The 17,832-nt window shown below is 32.7% G+C and overlaps 1 long non-coding RNA gene across 2 annotated transcripts in view; it reads left to right on the forward strand.

Annotated features, from left to right (window-relative positions):
* The window catches only part of LOC145292079 (uncharacterized), a 564,064-nt gene that overhangs the window by 431,996 nt on the left and 114,236 nt on the right, over window positions 1-17,832 (forward strand). Inside the window, exon 2 of one of the 2 annotated variants that reach the window (XR_013869542.1) lies at window positions 5,348-8,147. The exons of the other annotated variant lie outside the window; for it this stretch is intronic. This is a non-coding gene — a long non-coding RNA (uncharacterized LOC145292079). Of the gene's footprint in view, window positions 1-5,347; window positions 8,148-17,832 lie in introns of those variants that run through there. 2 annotated transcript variants of the gene reach the window in all.

The raw sequence follows: 17,832 nt of genomic DNA on the forward strand, positions 1-17,832 counted from the left end.
TTTGAGCTCCGTCTATGCTGCACCGGAACAGAAAAAAAAATCTCATTTTCCTTGGTAATTAAAAACTATGCCGACCCTTGAGGCATTAAATTGAATTTCGGGAATTTTTTTAGCGTAGCAAATTTACATTTCTCAATTCATTTCCTCATTGTTTTATAAACAGTAATATTACTACTTCAGTTGCACCTTATTGTACAATGGATAATGTGAAGATAACCTTAACATAGATTAAAAGTAAACAAACAAAACTCCGTACAATATGATAAGCATGCTTTATATAAAAACTGACCTATACGAGTGGCTAAATTTTCAAACAAACAATTCAACAACAATCAGCAAAAACTCAAAATCTAATTTATATATAAACATACACGATATGAATTACATTTTAGTTTAATTAAATACTTTTTCAAGCAAAATCCGATCCTGCATTTTTGTAATTCCTATCCTTTGGTGCGAAGGAAAGTATTCCTTCGAAACCCCGCGGATTAAAGAGTATCCACTTATTTTGTGCATCCTTTTTAAAATTAAATATGTTTTAACTCTTTTTTAAACTGTTTTATCATGATTTATTAACTATCTGTTCTAATATATATATATATATATATATATATATGCATATGTATATTTTATATATACACATAATATATTAGTTAATCTGATTCATGAAAGTATGATAGATTATTAAAAGATAGAGTTGTAAAGAGATAGCTTTGTAATTTGGGGGTATCAAAACCACAGCAAAATATGATGAAAGTAAAAATAAAATAGATAAACCCCATAATTTATTATACCATACCTGTTCACACTGAAACACTTATTACAATATTCTGTGGATCTATACTAAAAAACCTTTTAAATTTTGTGACATATTTCCATTGTATGGAGGTAAGGCAGGAACAATCACCCCATGATTTTATTATACCATATTTCTTCAAACTGAAACATAATTATCAAAGTACACTTACGCAGATAAATATGAAAAGTCTTTATTAAAGTTGGTGCCTATTTCCATTCTATGAAGGTCAGGCGCGAACGCAGACCTAACAATTTTATTATACCATCCCTTTTACATACAAAGTACAAAGTATTATTATGTACATCTATATCAAAAACACATGTAAACGTGTTTTTTTTTTAATTTTTAATTTTTTTATTTCCATACTTTGTGGACCAAGCGCGTACGTAGACCCCACAAATTTAATGAATCCTCATTATGCCAGATCAAACATACCCATTCCTGTGTCTCGATACATCTTCTATAAATATATGTGATCATTTTTCTATAATAGTCAACCATATAGGAGCCTATTCGTGACCAGACATACACACAGTCGTTCAGCTTATATATATATATATATATATATATATATATATATATATATATATATATATATATATATATAATGTAGTGTCGGAAAAAATAAAGTCCGCAATTGTAAGTTATTCAAAAATTGAAAATTTAAGTTCAATTTAATGTGAATTTTTAAACAACCTATACCTCATTTTATTCGCCCTTTATTCCTTTATGAGTTTACTTCTTCATATTTGACTTTTAATTAAAATGATCTAGTGTTCAGCTCAATTAAAAAAAAAAAACTAGTCAAATTACGGAGTCAAAAAGAAAGTCCGCAGCAACAAATTCGCTTTAAACCCGCTTAAATTCTCGCCCCTTAATCAGTTTAAAATATTCACCAACAGGCAGCAACGCATCTCTAATCGTAATTGTTGTTTTTCCAGGTTATACAACGTAATATTTAGTCCATATGCCACGACTTTCTCTTAGTGATCGCCAGGAGCTCATTAATGTCAACCTTTCTGTTTTATACAATCCGTGAATCGGCGACAGATTAAAATGTGTTAAGAAAATGGCACGAAAGAATGTACAAAAGCACAAAAACAACAGCAATTGTGACACCCCTAAATCTGGTCCGACTAGTGTTACCTCTAAAATAAAAGATAATGCTACCAAAATTCGCAGTCTAAGAAAAAGATTTCATACGGCTCTCCAAATCAAAAGACAGTGCAATATTGTTAAAATGTGCACTCTTCCATTGTAAAGAACAGATTAAAGGAATTTAATTTTCCATTGTCCCGTTTTTCTTTTTGCCTCCTCAATTTGAAGACATGTTTTTAATTGATATGAACGCTAGAATAGTTTGATTATCAGTCAAATATAAACAGCTAACATTATAGACGAATAAAACGCCAAAGAAATGAGGAAGAGTTTGTTTAAAAAGTTACAAATAAATCTAGCTTAAATTTGCAGTTAAAAAAATACAACTGCGGCATTTTTTTGCCGCCTGCGTATAATATATATATATATATATATATATATATATATATATATATATATATATATATATATATATGTCTGTGTATATATATATATATGTATATATAAGATTTATATACATAATGTTATATATAAAATATATGTATAAAAGATTTATATATATAAGATTTATATACATAATATTATATATATATATATATATATATATAAGATTTATATGCATAATGTTATATAATATATATATAATATTTATAAATATATAAGACTTATATATAAAATATTTTATATATAATATATAAATATATATATTTATATATAATATTTATATATATACAATATTTATAATACATATATAACATTTATAATATATATAATACATGTATGTAATATACATAATAAATTAATATATAATATTTATATAATATATATAATATGTATGTATATAATACATATATTTAATATATATATATGGAAGTTATATAATATTGTATAATATATATACACTATTTATATGATTTTCAGAATGTGAGAGATTGTATAATAAATTCCACAGCCAAACCACGCCGCAGCTCACAAGAGCCATGACATCCAACGAACCGGAAGTCCAAGACTCGAGTTTCGCCCTCATTTGGGCCCATCAGTTAGACACATCCGAACTCAGGATTCGAAACCCGAGCCTCTTGCATGCGAGGCAAGCACTCTACCAACTGAGCAAAAGCCCCGCACACAAGAATTTCTATTAACCAACACAGATCAAGTAAACCGCGTCGAAATCCGACTGTGAAATGAACCTAGTTCGTCTCGACAAGGGACGCGGCTGTCCAACCAGTCAATAACCCTTGCCGATGTCTCACAAGAAGGATATATTTATATATATAATATTTGTAATATATATAATATGCATATATATATTTATATATATTATTGTATATATATAATGTATATAATATATATAATACATGTATATAATATACATAATAAATTTATATATAATATTTATATATATAATATTTATATACTATATGTAATATGTATATAATATATATATATATATATATATATATATATATATATTTATAATACCTGATTTTGAAGGGCAATATGTATATAATACCTATATATATATATATATATATATATATGAAACTTGTATAACATTATATAATATATATAAATATACTATATGCAATATATATATCTATAATATATATATAGTATATATACGTATGTAATATATATATATGTATATAATATATATATGCGTGTATAGTACATATTTATGTATAATAAATATATATATATATATAAATATATATATATGATATAAATGTATATATATATATACACATATGATATATATATATATATATATATATGACTGTTTAGAAAAAAAACTTTTGATAGATTCCTGACTGTTCATATTTGTGGTTTTATTCATATTTGTCACTGTTAACTGCTCTCATATATAATCATAATATGCAAAAAACATGCCTAATACGAAATAATTATAAGAATATGAGTAATTATTCGAACATATTTATGTAGGTCATGTTACTAAAGCTGAAACCAAATGGTTCGTGTTTCTGAATTCCTGCCAATTAAACGTTCTAACATTGCACTATCGATAAAAACTTGTGTTGTGTATATCTATATCAGATATACACGTTAAAGACTTTTAAAATAATCTAATATATAGATAACTTGTGCATACACCAACATGTTAAATGTATTCATGTATACACAAAAACTGTTAGAAATAGGAAATAAATGTTTATGATGTAATATTCAGTATCATTTAAGAGTGTTAATACGTGGGTAAGTTTTATTAGTAAGGTATACATATTCATTATATATATATATATATATATATATATATATATATATAAATGGGTATATATACATATGTATATATATATTTTGGTTTTGCTTCAAATATATATTTTCTTTACTTTAGAATGCTCCATATAATTTGAAATTGCCACGTCCTCGCAATCTCACCATACTAGGATAGTCATACATGATCCTGACCAATGCAGATGTTTTGCTTTTCATTATACATCAGCTCAACACTTTTGTGCACTGGTAATTAGGTGAGACGCCATAAAATTCGGAAATCAGCTCAAATCAAACAGTTCACCTGTAGTTTGCGTTTGGTTATTCGTAATTAGAGATAGCTTCTTCAGTAGGGTTTTGAATTTTTGGCGATTCGAAATCCATCTATCGAACACAAACGCAAATGAATTGATGGATATAATTCAGATACACCACAAGCAAATACCGCCTCCTGCTACTTCAAGTTTGTTTCCTCCATGCTCATGATCCGCTGCTAATTCATAAAGCTTATCATTATTATTATTATGAATGACCATAAAAAAGCCTCTTATCTTGTGTATTTTTCTTCTCCTCATTTGAAAGCGCAAATAGCAGAGAGGACACACCTGCTGCGAATATTATATAAGGTAGTCTCTGTTTGTAATGTAAACATTCAAATGCAAGCTCTAGTAATTCAACGATTAAGCAAGTTACTACTTCTCCAGAAGGATTACCCACACTAATATAGAATTTCCTTTGTAGAATTTACTATTGAATTTAAAATACGTCAGGTCAGTGGAGCATAGTAATAACGACTTTTGAAATATTCACGTAATACTTTTAAAAAACTACACGTCGCCTACATACAGATAAATATAAAATTAACCCGTGATGTTTACACGTTGATATAATGATTTGTGTATGCACTACACAAAAGTATGTTGCATCCATATGCAAAATAAACATTGTTGTATTTTGAAAACTGCAAAACAAAAATAAGTAAATCACATTCTATTGGAAACACCTTTTAACTGGCATGATAAATAATTTTTTAACTGGCATAATGAATCACATTTTAACTGGAATAACAAATACATTTTAACTGGCATAATAAATAATTGTAACTGAAAAAATCATTTTAATCGTTTTTACTTGTTACTGTGACTCTGATAACGTAATTATTTTATCTATAATGTAATCGTGTAATATTCCTTATTTGATATTTTTCTCTTCTTGCAGGTAAGTGAAAGTGTGTATTGTTTGTCACAAACTTTATGCTTCTAAAGATATTCCAACTGAAAAAATAGATCGAAATGCCCATGAAAATTTTTTTAAAATCCCCAACACACAAGGTAACATTAATATGGTAAGTTATTTATTACACATATGATGCCTGACTTAAATGTGTGTAATGATAAGAACTTTTGCGGTGAAAAAACGATCGAAAACGTGGGTGCTTAAATTATCTCATCCCGAATATAGATACGTCATGTTTTAGTTGAAAATGTTAAATAAAACAAAAGCGTTACAAACCAATTAAGGTGCTATTTTTTCAATTAAAGTGTTACAAGTACAACGTATTGATATTTGATATTAAAGGTTTACCGTAAAAAAATGTATTATTTTTGTATCGTAGAATTACAGACAATCAAAAATGACAGTTGAACACTAAGTAATACTAAATATATAATTATTAAAAGAATTTACTCTTGTGTATGTAGATAGTATTATTCAAAACTGAATTGTTACAGATTGCCCAATCATATCTTGTATGTATGTATGTATATATGTATGTATGTATGTGTGTATGTATGTATGTATGCATGTATGTATCCATTTATTTAAAAAAAACATAAAGCAGAAGACCAGTACCCGCATTAAGCTGGTCTGCAGTTTGATTTTTTTGCTGGCTATCTTGCTCTTCCTTGTTGCTGGATCTCAACATTTTGAACCGAGAGAGAGACTTAGCTGTCGTACAAAGCTAAGACTCTGTAACTTCATATTTGTATAGATACTCCCTCAGACATTTGGGCTCATGGATTTTAAATGTCTGAGGAAGTGGCACTCGTCTGACAAGACGTTGCAATCATCATGTCTCCATTGGTCAATCTAAAATGACGGTATCTCCAGGTTATGCATTAAAACAGATTTCTGGACACTCAGTTTTAAAAGTTAAAAATAAATTTAAATATTAATTTTCAATTAATAGACAAAGCAAAACTATATTTGAGAGATTACACAGCTATTATAGAAACATCTAATAACCTAGTATAATATTTTACGTCTAAAAGTATAGAGAATAAATTTTAAAATAAACTACCTAAAAATAAAATAAATAATTACTGACAAAATAAAGCAAAAGTGTAATACCTGATTATTAATTGATCTATTGTCATAACTAGTTAATTTAAGTCACTAGTGCATGTGACTTATGCTTTAACAATTTCATTACAACACAGCATACATTGGGTGGACGGATTTTAGTCTGATTATCTTAAATTAAACTTTAAAATATATATATATTGCAGGGGATGAAATGAAAGTACATTAACTCATATGAACTACGAGAAGTTTGGAATGTTCTGACGTGCTAAAGTTTACATTCAACACACTGTAATAAGAGCAACACTTTGACAGTATACGAATAAAAGATCTCATAGTGCAGACAAATTACGCGATTATATTCTGCGAGCGGACACGAAGTGACAGCTATAAATCCTTAAAGATTAATTATTGCATAATATGGATACGCCGCCAAAAAGATAAATAACCAGTGGGACCACGGGTAACTTATTAACCTTCACTAATAAAACGAACGGTAGTGATAAATCGTATTCCATGGACGGCAAAAATAACATTTAATTATATTATATCAATGCTCAAGCTCCGTTCGAAACCTATACTTTCAACATGCATTATTTATCGATAATAATAACTACGAAGAAAAATGTTGTCATTTAAATTGTAAAGTGATTCGTTCATTTTCATTTCCAACTAAAATTTGACAAATCCAGTACTCACATTGTGTGGGATCCTATTATTTCTAATTATATTGCATAATAATTAAACCTTCTATATGCTTCACCCACATTTTCATAAAATCTGGTTGAAATTTCGCCGCACTGGTTGTTAAAAAAATCAAATTTACTAACAATGGTGTTTAACAAATAGTCATGATTTTTCTTGCTAAAATCCTGGTGTTCCTGGATTTCTCCATTTACGTTTAGTTATTTTTTATTCAGTGTGTTGCGTCCTCACTTAAACAACCAACCATTCGAAAAAATTACCGTATATATTTGTGCATGAAACATGGCTGCTGAATTGGCAGATGGGCATTGAAAATAAAACATTTCACAAATAAGCATATTTCATTCAAGACCTATGCTACAAAAATTATTCACAGATAGCAATCTTCAATCTAGCTAGTTATTTTCATCGCTGCAAATACTTTTGGAGTTGGGAAATGTATGATGTTACTGGAATTTTCTGAGCTCAACCCACCACTTGTTCTCAACGTTTTCGTCATTGCAAAGCGTTGTACATAAAGCATTCCACACTAATAAAATAACATTACACGGCATTCCTTTCTACAAAACAATGCATAGAAAGTATGGCATATACAGGGTGACCCAAGAAAACGGGCCCTACCTCTAATTAGGCCCCGTATCTTAGTGTTTTGTCCGAATGAAATGACACTTTGGCCATAACTAGTTTATTATATTATAAAACATCACATGAAAACACAAGGGTCTTTGGTCTTTTTTTCTCCGTTCTACAGCATATGCTCTAGATGGCCTACATTTAGCTATCGTTTTTTGGGGGGTCACCCTGTATATGTGTGTGCGTGTGTATGTGTGTGTGTGTGTGGGTGTGTGTGGGTGTGTGTGTGCCTATTAAGGGTGTTATCACCAAGATTATGAATTAGCCTTTTTCCTTTTAATTTTGTATCGTTTTATCAGGTACGTGGTACAATTAACTTTATTCAATTCAAATATGTACGTGTTTTATTAATTTTCCTGGATTTTCATCACGTTTTATTTAGTTAATCTTATTATTGGGTGTTAAATGTTATACTTTAAATAAGGTTTTTACATACGTCACATGCACACATATATATGGTCAACCTGAAATCGCTGGTAATATATGACTTGTAAATTACATAATAAATAGAAACTTTTAAAAAATTATCTGGCCAAATATATAAATGTGTGTACCTGTGTAACAATGACTGTTTATATGTATAAAATATGGAACACAAATATACTGATAGCGATGAAACTATAACAGTATATTTTATTCCCAAATAGAATTATAAGCCAACACACACACACACACAGTCGACACATACACACACACACACACAAACACGCGCGCACGAAAGCGCGCACGCACTCACACACACATATACAGTATCTTGCCTTTTTTCTGTTGTTCTTGGCCTTTTGGCCAAGATCAAAGCGTAGTATCTGTTCCGGCAGATACTGCACTTAAGATAATTTGTACCAGTCAATGGAGGGGAAACCCTCTATACTGGGACAATTATTATTTTTGGTAACCAGAGTGACCCCTTTTAGGGGAGCTGGTTTTTACCTCACATTAAAAACGGCCTTGTGCCTAATTTGCTCAGTGGGGGAGCAAATAAACACCATCTGTTCCGGCAGATGCTGCACTTAAGATAATTCGTACCAGTCAATGGAGGGGAAACCCTCTATACTGGGACAATTATTATTTTTGGTAACCAGAGTGCCCCCTTTTTGCCTACTTTAAGGGTAGCTGGTTTTTACCTCACATTAAAAACGGCCTTGTGCCTAATTTGCTCAGTGGGGGAGCAAATAAATACCATCTGTTCCGGCAGATACTGCACTTAAGATAATTTGTACCAGTCAATGGAGGGGAGACCCTCTATACTGGGACAATTATTATTTTTGGTAACCAGAGTGACCCATTTTAGGGGAGCTGGTTTTTACCTCACATTAAAAACGGCCTTGTGCCTAATTTGCTCAGTGGGGGAGCAAATAAATACCATCTGTTCCGGCAGATGCTGCACTTGAGATAATTTGTACCAGTCAATGGAGGGAAAACCCTCTATACTGGGACAATTATTATTTTTGGTAACCAGAGTGCCCCCTTTTTGCCTACTTTAAGGGGAGCTGGTTTTTACCTCACATTAAAAACGGCCTTGTGCCTAATTAGCTCAGTGGGGGAGCAAATAAACACCATCTGTTCCGGCAGATACTGCAAACTATGACTAGCTATTACTAGCAAAGACCACATGTGGGGGCAACCCCACATGCCTGACCATTAACCAGCTCCCATTTCCCACCTATCGGGAGCTGGTCCCCTTTTTCCCTTCCCACTCCCTTCACTCCTCACATTAAAAATCGGCCTTGTGCCTAATTTGCTCGGTGGGGGAGCAAATAAATACCATCTGTTCCGGCAGATACTGCACTTAAGATAATTTGTACCAGTCAATGGAGGGGAAACCCTCTATACTGGGACAATTATTATTTTTGGTAACCAGAGTGCCCCCTTTTTGCCTACTTTAAGGGGAGCTGGTTTTTACCTCACATTAAAAACGGCCTTGTGCCTTATTTGCTCAGTGGGGGAGCAAATAAATACCATCTGTTCTGGCAGATACTGCAAGCAAAGACCATATGTGGGGGCGACCCCACATATAAGACCTTGGTCAATGTAGGGGAAACCCTTCATACCGATTGGCACCATCCAGCTCCCCTACTCCCCGGTGAGCTGGTCCCCATTTCCCCTTCACTCCTCACATTAAAAATCGGCCTTGTGCCTAATTTCCTCGGTGGGGGAGCAAATAAATACCATCTGTTCCGGTAGATATTGCAAGCAAAGACCATATATGTGGGGGTAACCCCCACATATGAGACCTTGGTCAAAGAGGGGCAACCCTTCATACCAATTGTCACTATCCAGCTCCCATTTCCCACCCATCGGGAGCTGTTCCCCTTTTCCCTCCCCCTCCCTCTCTCTCCACATTAAAAAAAAACGGCCTTGTGCTTAATTTTCTCAGTGGGGAAGCAAATAAATACTTCTTGGCTTTCGGGCCGGGATCAAAGTGTGGTATCTGTTCCGGCAGATACTGTAAGCAATGACCATATCTGGGGGTAACCCCACATATAAGACCTTGGTCAATGTAGGGGCAACCCTTCATACCAATTGTCACTATCCAGCTCCCATACTCCCCGGGAAGTTGGCCCCCATTTCCCCTTCACTCCTCACTTTTAAAATCGGTCTTGTGCCTAATTTGCTCAGTGGGAGAGCAAATAAATAAGTGTAGTATCTGTTCTGCAGATGCTGCACTTAAGATAATTTGTACCAGTCAATGGAGGGGAAACCGTCTACACTGGGACAATTATTACTTTGGAAACCAGAGTGCCTCCTTTTTGCCTACTTGTAGGGGAGCTGTTTTTTACGCCACATTAAAAACGGTCTTGTGCCTTATTTGCTTTGATGGGGAAGCAAATAAATACTATATATATATATATATATATATATATATATATATATATATATATATAAACACACAACATACTTTTTCAGAGCACGTATTAATTATGTAATTAAAAATATATATATTACTAGCGATTCCAGACCGACCAGATTATTAAAACTATGTAGATATCGCATGCATATTAGTGCATAGTATTTTAATAAATGTTTGTATAACATTGTATTCACGTGATTATTTTTTCTAGGAACATGATTCATATATATTTTTCTCCATTGCATTGCATATGAGGTTGAAGAGAACGTCCATGTTGCGTCATATAAGTAATGAGTATTATGGATTAGTTAATTCAAAACAGCAATTATGTTTACAGTTTAAAAAAATCAATATTGTTATCTGCTCGGAAATGTATGGAGAAGAGTCTCCAATAGCTTTTTTTTCGTTCTTATTTGCCTTAATACCGGAATAAATTCATATTTTTGGTCATTTTGGAAGTATATGTGGATCTCTGAGACATTACCAAGTATAGAGGGTTCCTTTGCTTAATAACAAATTAAGATACCATATGAATAAATGTCATTACTAATATGATGAGGAGGTAGAACATCTCTTTTATTAGAAGCCATTAATGGTTTTGTATTATAAACAACACGAACATTTGAAGCAAAATAACATCCTTCAAAAGTTGAACTAATTTGTTTGGTGAATTTTTCACTTACTTTCCCAAGGATGTTATTTTGCTCCAAGTGTCATTTATTTCATTTAAATGTGGTTGCGGTGCCGACTTCGTAGGTCGAACGTCTTTAAAATTGGAAAGTCGCATACAACAACATGTACCGAGCAAAATTAGGAATGGAATATTCCTACCTACCGACGCTGTAGACAACACATATGGATCCGCTATAACGGAACACTTTATTAAATACCGGAATAGTGCAACGAACTTCAGCATTGACTCTTTCTCTATATTGAGTTGAGCTCACTTCGTATATCATGTAAAAGTCTTGGAGACTGTTCATGTTCGCCCTAGGAAGGCCTCCCTTTGTAAGCAAAAGGACTGCTTGTTGGGTTTGAATGTGGTCATCCTCTAAAATTCATCCCCATACGATTGCCGTTGCTCCCGTCTCTTTTTTAGATTTTACCATTAAGGAAAACAAATTACTAAAAAATAAATCCCTCGATTCCAATTTTGATGAGTGAGGGCGACACATGTCAATTGACTCGTTTTGATTTTTTTCTCCTCTATTTCCCTACTTTTATTTTTTAGTCGCTATCCATTTTCCTTGTCTCCTCGGTCTATTTTTTTTTAATGAAATGAATTCCGAAGGAATACATCTTCCCTTCCTGATTGCCTTAATAAATTTTTGTACCCCCAGAAAAATCATGATATATATATATATATATATATATATATATATATATATATATATATATATATATATATATATATATATATAGTAGACAGAATGCTAAAAGATGCGTAAATTTTATTTATTGAAAAACCGTCTTGAGTGCTAAACTTAAGAGGAATGTGTATTACTAATTTTTAGATCATCTCTAAAGATAAATACTATTTTTATTCCGTTAATACGAAACTAGTCACTTAGAGAAAAAAAAAAGGTCTCAAGTATTTACCATTTTATGCGCCTTTCGATCACGCGTGCTTTAGGTAGTGCTTATATAGTAATCTATACGGTAAGAAATATGAACGGTAAAAATAAAAAAAATCCGGCGCATTTCTATAGAAAACCTGTTTTTTTTTTCTGGAGAATTGATCAAATATAAATCTTATTAAAAAAGAAAATGAAGGAATAGTAACATGTAGCATTAGTGAAGCATTTGTTTACTATAATGATGCCACGCGAACGACAATCGTCTACAAGACGTTTCACTTCAAGTGACGCGATGTTTTAATAGAAAGCACGCCATCTCAGGCGATCAGCAACACATTAACCACTTTTCAAAAGGAGAACGTAAAGTATGTGAGAGTGGACCTTCCAACATTGCAGAGAAACCTATTTCAACAAAACTATTGCTAGATCTTCTTGTCCATATACAAATAACGAATATGATTTAATGCATATCAATTTACACGTAAACAATCCATCGGACAGCAAATTTCGCATTAATTTCCTCAGACAAGAAATGGGTTTCTTATCACAGAAATCGGACTGATTTTACCAATCGATCCAGTCAGACTAAACGGGCTGCTCATTTAATATATCCTACGTTTTGATACAAAAGTTATTCTTTACAGGGTTGGATCTATATGAATCTCATATTTATCTCTCTTAGTAAATTCGAATAAATATTGTATGCAATTCTCTAGCAATCTCTGATACAGACTTTATCACTACTCATAAGCAGATTATTAGAATTACATATTCCTATACAGTCAATATTTGATAATCATGTAATCACACCAGGTCTCGTTACTAAGGCACCGTTTAGCTTGGTCAGTACCGAAATAAGTAATCAGCTGGGAATACTATGATATGTATGTAATATGAAACCATGAAATGAATCGGCGCCGTCAGGCTATTTTAGCCTTAGACACGTTACATGAGTTAATTACCACTCCTCCGCTATCGGAGAGCTTTCACTCCTCATCATCTATACACTTAGTTATATACTTAAACTCTTTTCGCTTGGATTATAAGACAAAACCCCCCTTTTAACCGTAACAGAGTGCAATGACACTGGTAGCATCGTGAACTAAAGAATGTATACTTTTAACAAAAAAAAACAAAAAAATGCCCGTAGCAGGTGCTAAAAAATGTGGAAATATCGGAATCGAAAGTTTATACGTTCCTGCCTATGAATGATTCATTCATTCTCAATCGCATAATGATCTCGTGCATTCAGTAAAACGTTCCCTTTTAAATGTCATAACATTGTTAAAAATGTTTAGTCAATTATGTATGTCGAGTTTTTTTAAAAAAAATTATTTGTTATTACATTTTCACCCCAAACAAGGCAAATTGCCACTTTTATGTAGGGGGCTACTATCATGGGAAACAACTACTGGGGTACTATGTAGGGATTTGGGCAGCAAAATGTCGGTTCATGTTACACTTGAACTCCTGCACGTCAGTACTGTTGGGGAAGCAGGGACCTGGAATGGAATTCCATAGTCTAGCGGTTCTGGGGAAGAAACTATTGGAGTAAAAATATATTTTACATCTAGGGATCTCTAGAGTGTAGGGGTGGGATTTAGCAGCCTGTCGGGTTTGTCGAGGGTGCTCACGTCGTGGGGGCACAAGTGATTGCAGTTCGCCAGAGCATTCATCACTAAAATACTTGTAGAAAAGGCAGAGGTATGCAACATGGGACAGAGGCTGAAACTAAGATGGCAGTTCAAGGCCTATCAGGTTTGCGACTCTCTTTTGAACCTTGTCAAGGAGCGAGAGACTAGAAGCAGATGCACCAGCCCAGATGTGACAGCAATACTCCATACATGGACGAATGGTGGCCTTATAGATGTACAGGAGTTGCTGATTGTCGACAGTATATAAGACCATGCACGAATATATACGGTAATGGTATGATGCGATGAATTTATTGAAACTACTCCTAATTACTGACCGCATTCAATAAAACTTACTAAAAATGAAATACTAGGACAAACATGTGAATGTGAGTCGTAAACACTGATAATAAATATTCCTTTGGATTAAAAATAACATTTTCTAATAATTAAACAAAGAAGCAAACTACAATGAATTAATGTATTGATTTGATCTTTTGAAATATTCTAAAACGAGGCGGTCTGCTGCAACATTATCAACATTTTTTTGTCAGTTTATGTGTATTATAGAAGTCACCTGCTTATTAGTGTTGTACCGATATGAACTGTTTTGCTTACTTTTCTTGCAAACCACGCTTACACAACCTGCCTTAATGAATGTTAATAATTGCCAAACACTCTCTCTTATATATATATATATATATATATATATATATATATATATATATTGTGCGTGTCTATACGTAATAAAGTTCTTACGTAAATTTACGCTTTATCTTAACTGTCCCTCTCTCTTTCTATATATCTATCAATTTCTCTCTGCCTCTCTCTCTTTCTTTCTCTCTCTCTCTCTCTCTCTATATATATATATATATGTATATATATATGTATATATATATATGTATATATATATATATATATATATATATATATACATTTAAGATAAACCTTTGGAACTATTGTTTAAACATGATATAAAGCAGAAATAATAACGAAGCTTTTGGTCATATTTTTATTAAAAGAAAAAAAAACTTTTTGTTTATATTTACGTAGAAACAGATAAAACATATAACTACTTATATTCTGACAACCGATTTTGACTATAAGAGTTTACGCGCTAAAATATAAAATCTAAACTTTATTTTGACGTTGCGGCTTCAATCAACTGTACAAAACGTGTACATGGGAACACACTATACTTTTGTCGGTTTTGTTTGTATAGTTTAAAATTATGGATCAAGTATTAATGTATCTCTCTCTCTCTCTCTCTATCTATATATGTATATAATATATATATATATATAATATATAATATAATGTATATATATTATATATATATTTTATATATATAATATATAATATATATACATATATATATACATATATATATATATATATATATATATATATATATATATATATATATATATATGATTTCAGACATACATTTTAATACCATGGAGTTTTCGTCTTAATGATCTTTTTTCAGCACTTTTTTTCTATCTTATGAATGTTAATTCTTATGTTTCAGTTGAATTAGTATATGAATGGTTTTTGGTCGTTTTCTTATATTGTTAAATTTGCAAGTACTTTTAACTGATTTTCTTCAGTCATCTTCAGACAGTTTTTGATTACTGTTTCTTTTAAAATCAGGATGATTTTATATGACTCAGTTTAAAATACATTTAAATCACTTTAAATAGTAATACGCCTCGTGTGTAAAAAAACAACGTTTTAAGAACGTCTGTAAAATAAATGTACATGGTTTTAAAGTATGATTTACAAAAGTGTGATTTATAACGCACACACACACACGCATATATATATATATATATATATATATATATATATATATATATATGTACAAGTCAATTTGTGTGTACGCTCTTTATAACTTCCGAAACGGCTGAGCCTATCTTTTGAAAATTTCACAGTAATTTATATGCTTGGTAGTCTACTTCGATATCCGATCCTTGAAATAGTCTTTCTTTCTTACAGAAAAATAAATGATTTTTTAGGAATATATTTTAGGCTGCAACGGCAGGGGGATAATAAAATCTAAGCAAAAAATTTCTTCTCACAACAAAATAGATTAATTAGCATTTCCATCATAGTTTAATTTTTGAGCATTCGACTACAGATCGAATGATCCCGGGTGTTCCTCTCTATTTCATTTACCTTTTCTTTCTCTTTAATGAATTTAAATAACGATTAAAGAGGAGATACAATTTAAAATGGTCGCAGATCATTTCTTTGTTTAAATACTTTAAAAATCAACATTAATCATAAGTGAGTTTGTAACGCATTAGACTTCAAACCCAAAGAATAACCCTGGGGAACACTATTTTTTTTAACTTTCTGTTGCATTTGATTTTTAACTGATTCTACAGGATTTTTAGGCGCTGATTTCAAATCTGAAATTATATTTCTCCATAAGCTCTAGTTTTCATGCAATTTGATATAGATGAAATAGTCTAAATATGAACTTACGTAACCCAAATCTAAGCATGTTTAGATTATATACATAGATAGATTCTAATATTTTTATCTGCCTTCTTTTTTCCTGATCAAACATGGCTTCCTTATCGAGACATCGCTGTAGAAACAAGCCTGATGCCTTCTGTTACATCTGTGGTTGCTACACACTCCATCATCAGAGATGTAACATATCCTTGTTTGTGAAGCGAGCCTACAAGGCTGATTTTGAAGTTCATCTTGGTGACCAAGACTATCAATGTGCTCCTCATGTTGTGTGCCACAATTGTGAGGAAATGCTCCGAAGCTGGACCAAAGGAAAACGCAATGGTCTGCCTTTTGGAGTTCCAATGATTTGGCGAGCACCCACCAACTATGTAACTGATTGCTACTTCTGCATGGTAAACACAGCGGGTGTGGGCAAGAAAAACAGACATAAAATCGTATATCCGAACATTTCCTCAGCTATTCGGCCTGCTCCGCACGCTGAAGAAGTTCCTGTTCCAGTTTTCAAAGGTTTGCCTTCATTAAATGATAAAGACATTGGACATGACACGGATGAAGAAGACAGTTGTGACAATGAATTACCAGAAACTGAGTGGGAACAACCCTAGGAATGTTCTTCAGAGACTGAATCTCCACCAGTCCCCAAGCCTCTTCACAAGACTGAACTGAATGACTTAGTTCGGGATTTAGGTCTTTCAAAGAAAGCAGCTGAGCTTTTGGCATCAAGATTACAAGGTAAAAATCTTGTTGATCACACTGTTAAAGTATCATATTACAGAAAGCGTGACCAGCTTTTTGTGACCTTCTTTTCAGAAGACAGACAGTTTGTTTACTGCCATGATATCCCAGGTCTTCTCAAAGAACTGGGTGTTCCTCACTATGATCCAACTGAATGGTGGCTCTTTTTAGACAGTTCTAAGCGCAGTCTCAAGTGTGTTCTTTTGCATAATGGGAATGTTTACGTTGCAGTGCCTGTCGGTCATTCAGTTCATCTGCGGGAAGACTATGATGACACCAGAATGGTCATGGACTTCTTAAAATATCGTGAGCACAACTGGATCATTTGTGTAGACTTGAAAATGGTAAACTTCCTTCTTGGTCAACAGAAAGGTTTCACCCAGTTTCCATGTTACCTCTGCATGTGGGACAGTCGAGCACGACAGTCGAGGAGGACTGGCCTGTTCGTGAAACCCTTGAAGCAGGCATGCTAAATATCACACACGACCCAATTGTTAACAGGGATAGGATCAGCTTTCCTCCTCTGCACATCAAATTAGGTTTGATGAATCAATTTGTCAAGGCACTGGATACCGAAGGTGAATGTTTCCAACACATCATCACAGCTATACCAGGGGCGTCGTTCGAGAAGATCAAAGCAGGTGTGTTTGATGGCACACAGATTCGAACCCTCATTCGTGATGATCAGTTGGTTGCCAAGATGACCGCCTTGGAGAAGGCTGCATGGTTATTCATTGTGGCAGTCGTTCAGAACTTCCTTGGAAACAACAACTACAATGAACT

The sequence above is a fragment of the Euprymna scolopes genome, chromosome 13, assembly GCF_053919585.1.
Source record: "Euprymna scolopes isolate OS-2025 chromosome 13, ASM5391958v1, whole genome shotgun sequence".
Classification (NCBI taxonomy): Eukaryota; Metazoa; Mollusca; class Cephalopoda; order Sepiida; family Sepiolidae; genus Euprymna; species Euprymna scolopes.